This window comes from Rattus norvegicus, chromosome Y (genome assembly GCF_021556685.1).
Source record: "Rattus norvegicus strain SHRSP/BbbUtx chromosome Y, alternate assembly SHRSP_T2T, whole genome shotgun sequence".
NCBI classification, from domain to species: Eukaryota; Metazoa; Chordata; class Mammalia; order Rodentia; family Muridae; genus Rattus; species Rattus norvegicus.
This window is the reverse complement of record NC_141555.1, coordinates 52895006-52904765: the sequence shown is the minus strand read 5'-3', so window position 1 is coordinate 52904765 and position 9760 is coordinate 52895006. Positions and strand designations below refer to the sequence as shown.

Below are 9760 nucleotides of genomic sequence, written 5' to 3'. Positions count from 1 at the left end.
AGCCCACTCTCATCAATGGACAGATCATGGAAACAGAAATTCAACAGAGACATAGACAAACTAAGAGAATTCATGAATCAAATGGACTTAGCAGATAATTACAGAAAATTTTATCCTAAAGCAAAAGATACTCACCACCTCATTGCACTTTCTCCAAAATTGACCATAATTGGTCATAAAAAAGTCCTCAACAGATACAGAAAGGTAGAAATAATCCCATGCATCATATCAGTCCACCACGGGCTAAAGCTTGTCTTTAATGACAATAAGGAAAGAATGCCCACATGTACGTGGAAGTTAAACAATGCTTTACTCAATGATAACCGGGTCAAGGAAGAAATAAGGAAAGAAATGAAAGACTTCTTAGAATTTAATGAAAATGAAGTTACAACATACCCAAACTTATGGGACACAATGAAAGCTGTGCTTATAGGAAAACACATAGCTCTGAGTGCCTGCAGAAAGAAACAGGAGAGAGCATAAATCAGGAGCTTGACAGCACACTTAAAAGTTCTACAACAAAAAGGAAGGTAATACACCCAGGAAGAGTAGAAGGCAAGAAATAATCAAACTCAGAACTGAAATCAACCAAGTAGAATCAAAGAGGACCATAGAAAGAATAAAAAGAACCAAAAGTTGGTTCTTTGAAAAATCAACAAGATAGATAAACCCTTGGGCAGGATAACGAGAGGACACAGGGAGTGTGTCCAAATTAACAAACTCAGAAATGAAAAGGGAGACATAACTACAAAATCAGAGGAAATTCAAAAAACCCTCAGATCCTACTACAAAAGTCTATATTCAACAATACTTAAAAATCTGCAGGAAATGACAATTTCTAGACAGATACCAGTTGACAAAGTTAAATCAGGAACAGGTAAACTATTTAAACAACCACCTAACTCCTAAGGAAATAGAAGCAGTCATTAAAGGTCTCCCAACCGAAAAAATCTGGGTAGAGATGTGTTTAGTGAAGAATTCCTTATTTATAATAGCCAGAAGCTTGAAAGAACCAAATGCCCTTCAACTGAGGAATGGATGCAGAAAATGTGGTACATCTACACAATGGAATATTACTCAGCTACCAAAAGCAATGACTTTATGAAGTTCTTAAGCAAATGGATGGACTGGAAAATATCATCCTGAGTGAGGTAAACGAATCACAGAAATACACATAAGGTATGCACTCATAGATAAGTGGCTATTAGCCCAAATGCTTGAGTTACCCTAGATGCACAGAACACATGAAAGTCAAGAAGGATGACCAAAATGCGAATGTTTCACTCCTTCTTTAATTGGGTACAAGAATACCCTTGGCAGGGAATAGAGGCTAAGATTAAAACAGAGACAGATGGAACACCCAATCAGAGCCTACCCCACATGTGGCCCATACATATACAGCCACCTATTTAGACAAGATGGATGAAGCAAAGAAGTGCAGGCTGACAGGAGCTGGATGTAGATCTCTCCAGATTGACAGAGCCAGAATACAGCAAATACAGAGGTGAAAGCCAGCAGCAAACCACTGACCTGAGATCAGGACCCACGATGAAGGAATCAGAGAAAGAACTGGAAGAGCTTGAAGGGGCTCGAGACCACATATGAACAACAATGTCAAGCAACCAGAGCTTCCAGGGACTAAGCCACTACCCCTAAGGACTATACATGGACTGACCCTAGACTCTGACCTCATATGTAGCAATGAATATCCTATTAAGAGCACTAGTATAAGGGGAAGCGCTTGGTCCTGTCAAGGTTGAACCCCCAGTGAATATGATTGTTGGGGCGGGGGCTGAAATTGGGGGGGATGGGGCGGGGAACACCCATATAGAAGAGGGGGATTAGGGGGATGTTGGCATGGAAACCAGGTAGGGGAATAACATTCAAAATGTAAATAAGAAATACTCAAGTTAATAAGGATAAAAAAAATTAATGTGAACATATAAACAGATACCGGTTTTCAGTTCTTCATAATTTCAAGAACCTGAAAGAGAATATATAATGTTCCAGAGATAAAATAGGGGAATTTAAATTAGCCGGCATAAATATGTTGTTAAAATTTTCTCCCTTCTGTTATCTAATAATTCTGACTATTCGTGCTATGAATGAAAATATGGTTGTAAAATGTCTATCAATCCCAAAGCCTGAAACGTTGTGAAAAAGTTTCGTATTTCTCCCTACCGTAGGTCTTTGGTCACCATCCTTTTCATTGCCCATCTAAATTCTCTGTCTCTCAAGTAGATCAGAGGACTACGTGAGGATGTAACTCTCATGTAGAAGACCAAGAAACTGTCTGTACTTGCATGTATTTGCTCTTGGGAGCATGTAAATAAAACTTTCAGTTCCAAGAACAAAACATGGCCATCCAATGGGACCCCCGTTAACCAAAATCTTTCTTTCTTCCATCAGTGAACTTTAACACACTGGTAACAATGCAGACAATAGTATAAAGGAATAATCCTGTAATAATAATAATAATAATAATAATAATAGTAATAGTAATAATAATAATAATAATAATAATAATAATAATAATAATAATAATAATGGAATAATGCCCTGAGGGATCACGGACTAAGGAAATTACATGTTGAGCCGTGTTTTTCTAGGGATATTGTATCCATGAAAGCAAATTTCCTCACACATGAAAATCACGCACCCTGTCACGGCTTCACAGAGAGAGTTGGGAACCAGAGTGGTCTTTTCTTAGGACAAGAGAATCTTCGCCAACCTTCCAAATGGAAAACCAATCCAGACAGTCTGTGTGAGGATGGTTAGCTTATGCATGACTAACACACACACACACACACACACACACACACACACACACACACAGCACACACACACACACACAGCACACACACACACACATGCACACACACACATGCACACAAACACACATGCACACACACACACACATACACACACACACATCTCTGATGTATGCTTCTTAGAGTGTCCAGGTGCACACCAGGTATGAAAGGATGAAGTGGACCCAGGAACCAGTCGGTCAGCAGAATCTTGGTCTGCCTGCAAGTAAGTTAGGGTTCCTCCAAGGAATTCAGTGTCACAGTTCTTTTAGAAGTTATTCGGGGAAGAGCTGTGTGCATATATTTTACTCAGGGTGAACAAGGGCTACACAAACCTTTGAGAGCATGAAGGGGTATTCGGGTGCATTTACATTGATGGAGGCCTCATTTGGTTGAGCTTTTTAATCTCTGTCCCATCCTCAGTCTGTTGTTCAGGGATCTCCATTTGACCTCCTCAGACACAGACTCCACTGAATGTGCCCCATCCCCACCCCTGAGGTCTTGCTTGCTCGATATCAAAGGATTTCAGGTTCCGACTCTGCATTCTCCATCAGATTAAATCCTCAGGAAGGTGGCCTTCTAGATGCCATGAATTAACCAGTGCATCGAGTTTCTGCATTAACCCGTATGTCCCCTAATTTTGGCAGGTTCTCTCTGCACAGCGCTATCCCTCCATCTTCCCCACCGAACCTCTGCTTCTGTCCTCAGACGCCCTCACTCACCCACAGAATCTGTTCGAGTTTTCCTTTCAGAGAGGTCGATGCTTTCCCCCTCACCGGCCTTCTCCTTTCCTATGTCCTCTCTGCATTTGAGGATTGTAGATAAAATACGATTTAACTCACAGCTGATACTGATACCATCCGTAGGTAAACGCCAGCCATGTTTGTGTCTCTATGTCTCAGCTCCGTCTCGGGCTTTTTTTTTTTTTTTTTTTTTTTTTTTTTTTTTTTTTTTTTTTTTCTAGTTTCATCTATTTTCCCTGAAGCTTGATGATATCATGCCCCATCCCTATGACATCATTCCCCCAACCCCATGATGTCATGCCCCACTCCATGATATCATGCCCCACCCGTACGATGTCATGCCCCACCTCCATGATGTCATGCCTGTGCCCCTTGCTAGAATGGTTGCATCTATTCACCAGGTAACATTCTGAATGCTGCCCTTTCACCACACTCCTCCCCGCTCCCAGCATTTACAGTCCCTCTTTCTATCCTCTCCCCTTCTTCTCTGAGAGAGTGGAGGACCCCTCTCAGTGCACCCTCTCCCCTGGCACATCAAGTCTCTGCACGACATGGTTCATCATCTCCCACCAGGTCCTGAAAACCCAGCCCGGGTAGGAGGACAGGATCCACAGACAGGCGACGGGTTTAGTGAACCCACGTGAAGACCATTGTGCTCCTCTGCCTCTCTCAGTCAGTCCCTCAGCTCTTCAGTGAGACTCACTGAGCTCCATCTGATATTTGTCCGTGCACCTCTGCTTCTGTGTCAGTCGGCTGCTCGGTGGAGCCTTGCAGAGAACAATAATGCTACCTCCCGTCTGCAGACACAAGAAAGAACCATTAATAATGTAAGTGTTTCCCATGTGCCCGTAGGATAAGTCTCTGATCCGGCCACTTATCCTTTGGCTATTCGCTCATTTCCTCTTACATATCTGTCCCTGTGACTATAATAGAGAGGGCAATTTCTGGGTCAAAATTTTGGGGGTGGGTTTGTGTCCTTATCCTTCCACCTTGGGTCCTCCGTGACTACGGAAAGAGACCATTTCAGTATCCGTATCCCCACTGCTACAAGTCTCAGCTAAAGTCAACCTCATGGACCCCAGGGTAGCCTCACCGATCCCAGATTGCAGGCAAATCAAAGACATAGCACCCACCCTGGACAGTCACTGATTTCAGTTTATTCTCTTGGCCCTCTGTCCCTCTTGCCTGTCTCTCCCAAGAAATGATTCTCAAACCCCATTTCCCTTCCCATCCCCACAGCCACCCACTCCTTTCCTTCCATCTGCCTCCTCTCATTATTTTATTCCTCCATCTTAGTGAAATTCAAGCATTTTTCTTGGGTTTTTCTTCATGTTTAGCCTTTTTTGGTTCCATAGATTGTAATGTGTGAATTCTGTACTTTATGGCTAATACCCTCTTTTAAGTGAGCATGTACATGGTATTTTGGGTCTCAGTTACCTCATTCAGAACAATACTTTCTAATTCCATGTATTTGACCACATCTTCACAATGTCCTTATTTTAAAAGATTCATAGTATTCCATAGTGTAATTGAACCACATTTTCCGTAGCCATTCTTTGGTTGAGGTGCTTCTGGGTTATTTCTATTTTCTGCTCATTATGAAGAAAGCGGTTAGAAATCTTATGGAGCACATGACCTTGCGGTATGGCAGATGTCTTTTCAGATATAAGGCCAGGAGTAGTATAGCTGGGTCTTTAGAAAGAATATCACTCATTTTCACAGAATCCACTGGATAGATTTGCAAAGTCATTATTCGGATTTGATCTTCCCACAGCAAATGTTATTTGTATCCTGATTTTTATCTGCTTCCTAAAAGGATGTTGCCCCTGACTAGACCTCTGTCATGGAATAAGGAGATCACATATGAACCTTCTGTACATTTTAATTGTTCCGTAAATGCTAGAGCCTATAACGGGGGCAAGAGGGGAAAGTTGATACTAGAGGGTTGAGGGTGGGGTTGGGTAGAGAGGCAGAAGAGGATAAGAGAGGCATAGTATTATTACCATATAATAATATAATATACTAACCTAATATATTAATGTTATTTATATTTTATCATGATATTTATATATAATAATTTAATATATTAATATAATATATTAATATTTATTTTATATTATCATAATGTTGACACATAACAATTTAATATGTTAATATAGTATATTAATATTAATTATATTATTATAATGTTAGTATATAATAATTTAATATTAACTTATTAGAATATTTTATATATGTACATACACACACACATATATATATATATATATATATATATATATATATATATATATATATATATATTGAATGATCTGTAACTTCCACTAAGTTAACTCCAAGTGCACCTCACACATTAATGGGAAATGCTGAGGGCAGAATATTTTTTTCAGTTCGGTTTGCTTATATGGTAGATCACTTTGATGGGTTTTCATAGATTGATCCACTCCTGAAGCCTCAGGAGAAAGCCTACATGATCGCAGTAAATGGCGGTTTTGATATGCCCTTGCATATTATTTTCGAGCATTTTCCCTAGTATTTTTTCCACCAATGTTCATAAGGGCAATTCGTCTGAAATTCTATCTTTGTTGAGTCGATTTAGGTGTCAGGGCGACAGTGGTGTCATGGAATCAGTTTGGCATTTTCCTCCTTTTTCTGTTTTTTTGGAGTAGGTTGAGAATTCTTTGAAAATCTTGTAGGAGTCTGCACTCAAGAAATCGGGACCTGGGGCTCTTGCTTGGGGGGGGGGAATTTAATGTTTGTGTCTCTTTAGGTGTTGTAGAGCTATTTGCATAGTTTATCTTACCTGAATTTACCTGTGGTCAGTGTAATCAGTCTACACAATCATCTACTTCATTCAGAGCTTCTAATTTGGAGACAGAGGGTTTTTGAAGTGAGACCTAATGATTCTGTGACATTCATCAGTGTCCATTGATACAGCTCCCTGTTCATTTCTGATTGTGTTATTTGGATGCTGTCTCTCCACCTATTACATTATCTGTCTGAGGATTTGTCTGCCGGGTCGATATTCCCAAGGAACCAGCTCTAATTTTTTTTTTTTTTTATCTTTGTATTCACTTTGTTTCTGATGGATCACTTTCACCCCGAGTCTGATCATTTCTTGCTGTCTCCTCCTTTAATATGTATTTGCTACTTTTATTTTCGAGATTTAGTGTGTGCTGAGAAGTTGCTTGTGTCAAATCTCTGGTTTCTTTATGAAAGTGCCCTGTGCTGCATATGCATGTTCCTCTTAGCACTGCTTTTACGTCCCTTAAGTTTGGAGAAGCTGTGCCTTCATTTTCATTAAATTCTAGGAACCCTTTTTGTTTTTCTTGTCTTCTCTGAGCTGGGGATTCTTCAGTTGCGAGCTATTGAATTTCAATGAGTTTATACATTTTTTCTTATTGTTGAAGTCCAGTTTTAATACATGCAGATCTGAGAAGATCCAATGGTTAGCACAGTCTTTCTGTATCTGTTATGGCTTGTTTAGCGAGGGAGAACATGTTCAGTTTAGGATAAAGTTCCATGAGGTACTAAAAAGAGAGTGTGTACTTTTGTGTTCGTGTGAACTATTCTGTAGATATCAGGGAGGTCAGTTTAATTGAACCCCGTGTTAGTTATATTATTTATTTTTTTTTAAATTTCTGTTTCAAAGGCCTACCCTTGGTGAGAGTGGGACATTGATGTTCCCCACTATTAATATGTGAGGTTCGATGTGATATTTAAGTTTCAGCAATATTTCTCTCACCAATATTGCTGCTTTTTCTTTGGCATATAGATGTCCAAAATCGAGATGCCATTTTGGTGGATTATTCCTCTGATGCATATGAAGTGTCCTTCCACATCTCTTTTGATTACTTTTGGTTGAAAGTCTGATTTGCTGCATGTTAGAATGGTTACATCATCTTTTTTCTTATGTCCACTTGCTTGGAAAACTTTTTCCAACTACTTAGTCTGAGGTTGTGTCTATCTCGGTTGTTGGATTGTGTTTCTTGAGTGCAACAGAAGGATGGTCCTGTTTTTAAATCTATTGTGTTAGCCTGTGTCCTTTTACTGTTGAGTAGAGGCCATTAATGCTTAAAGGTATTAATGAGAAGTGATATTTATTTCATGCAATTTTGATGTTGTGGAAGCAGGGTTTTATTGCTTGCATCCTTTTTGTTTTTTTGTTTTTTTGATTGGGATGTTTGAGTGTGTATGTGAGTATTTGATATGTTCTGTAGGGTGCATGGTTTTTTGTTTGCATGTTTTTTTGTTTTTTGTTTTGTTTTTTGGTAGCTGTTAGAATATTCATGTGAATATGAGATCCCTTCTGTAGGTTATGCTGTGTAATTATTAATATCTAGTGGGAGGCAGGGATGGTTCAATTTCTGAAAATGCGTCAGTATAATCCAGGATATAATGAAACTGAAAGAAAAAAAATCACATGATAATCTCATTAGATGCTGAAAAAGCTTGCAAAAATATTCTAACCCCCCTTCATGTTAAAAAATGAGAGCGATCAGGGATACCAGTTCTATGCAGAAACATAATAGAGGCAACGGACAGCAAGCCGGTACCCAACATCAACCTTAATGGAATGAAATGTAAAGCAATTCCATTAAAGTCAAGGACAATGTAAAATGCCCACACTCCCTACTCTGTATAGTACTTGAAATTCTATCCAGGGTGAAAGCATGGTTCAAATTTTGTTCTGACATGGAGTATGGCCAAGGCCTGTGAAGGAGGAATGACACAGAGCTTTAGAAATCCTGGGGTATGGCACACTCTTCAGCACAGTCTCGTTGGACCTTGGTGAGGCAGGAACCCAAGGAGGACTCATGCAGAGTGTCGGTCGGTTATTGCACTCATATCTCTCTTATTGTAAGAAGTGCATGAAAATCCTCATGGAGTTTCCCACCACTCAGAGGTCAGCGCCATTGGAATTTGCAATAACAGTGGTCAAGGTCTTTTAGGAATTGCCTCTGGGGCAGATCAGTGCTTCCATCATTGCCCGAGGAAATGTAGTATGGTCAGCGACGACCACCAACCTTAAAACGCATTTGGAAAAGTAAATAGTTTGTGAAGCTGGTTAAGATGTTGTCCCTACTGACTCTGATGTAAAACACAATTTATGTAACAATTTGATGTTTGGAAAGACTGGGACCTTTTCAGGTCAGGGATCAAGAACTATGGCGGCATAGGCTAATGGTGTGACTGTCACAAAGGCTGGACTGTTGATAACTGATTTCTGACTGAGTTTTACCCTCAGCTTCCTGATTGATTTAATAAAGATTGCCACAGATGTGCATTCTGATCATTAAAAGCAGATATGACATTTTTATGCAGATGTTTAGATTTCTGTTTTTTTTAAGATTATTATAAGAGTACACTTAAAGATAAGTAATACAATACTTAGCCATTTCTCTGTAAATTCAAATTGCTTACTTTTGAAGTTACGTTGGCCTTGAGAATAATTAGTTTTCTTTAGGTGTACTATAAAATATTTGTTCTAATACAGTATTGGGTATCACTTTATTTCAGCACTAAGATAGAGAAGAAAACAAGAACATGATCACATTTGTGTAATACAATATTCAATAAATTAATGGTCAATAAGGAAAATATTGCCTGTTGGGAAACAGAGAAAACCTCAAAAATTGAACTATATGTCACAGCAATGAACCTGGGAAGAAAAATATTATCTAGAAGAATCTCATATACTCCATGTTTCTAAATCTTTTCTACCCATGCTGAGCCCCTGACCATCTTTGTCCGTTCAGAGCATGTAACCACAAATGAAGCAAAGAGAAGTCTCTAGATTTAGAGAGATGGAGTATGTGAAGGTTACCACTGTGTCACAAGAGACACTCCTGGAAAAGGCCCTCTCGAATCTGGTCAATGTAAGGAAGGCTGTTCAGCAGGTAGGCCATGGCATTTCTCAGTCATCATCATTAGGCCCTGCCTGTAAAATCTCTTGTATCCTGGAGAGCCCTAGCTCCTTCTGTGAGGTCACAACTGTTGTTGTGACTGCATCTGCCTCTCAGATATTCCTTCAGTACCTCTAAGGCTTACTAATTGGCCTTTAATTCAGAGTGAACAGCCATTTTGGAGGGAGAAAAGGAGGATGAAGAGGTCAGAGATGGAGAGAAGGAAGATGCCCTTCTATCTTGGTGTAAAAAAAGGAAGAAATACGTGGTCCATTGGAGAGCTAAATTAGTCCTGGGTAGG

At 39.6% G+C, this 9760-nt stretch overlaps 1 pseudogene; it reads left to right on the top strand.

The window, feature by feature from the left end:
• The first annotated feature begins 9360 nt into the window (after positions 1 to 9360).
• LOC134484512 (solute carrier family 53 member 1-like) overlaps positions 9361 to 9760 on the top strand; it is a 78276-nt pseudogene continuing 77876 nt past the window's right edge.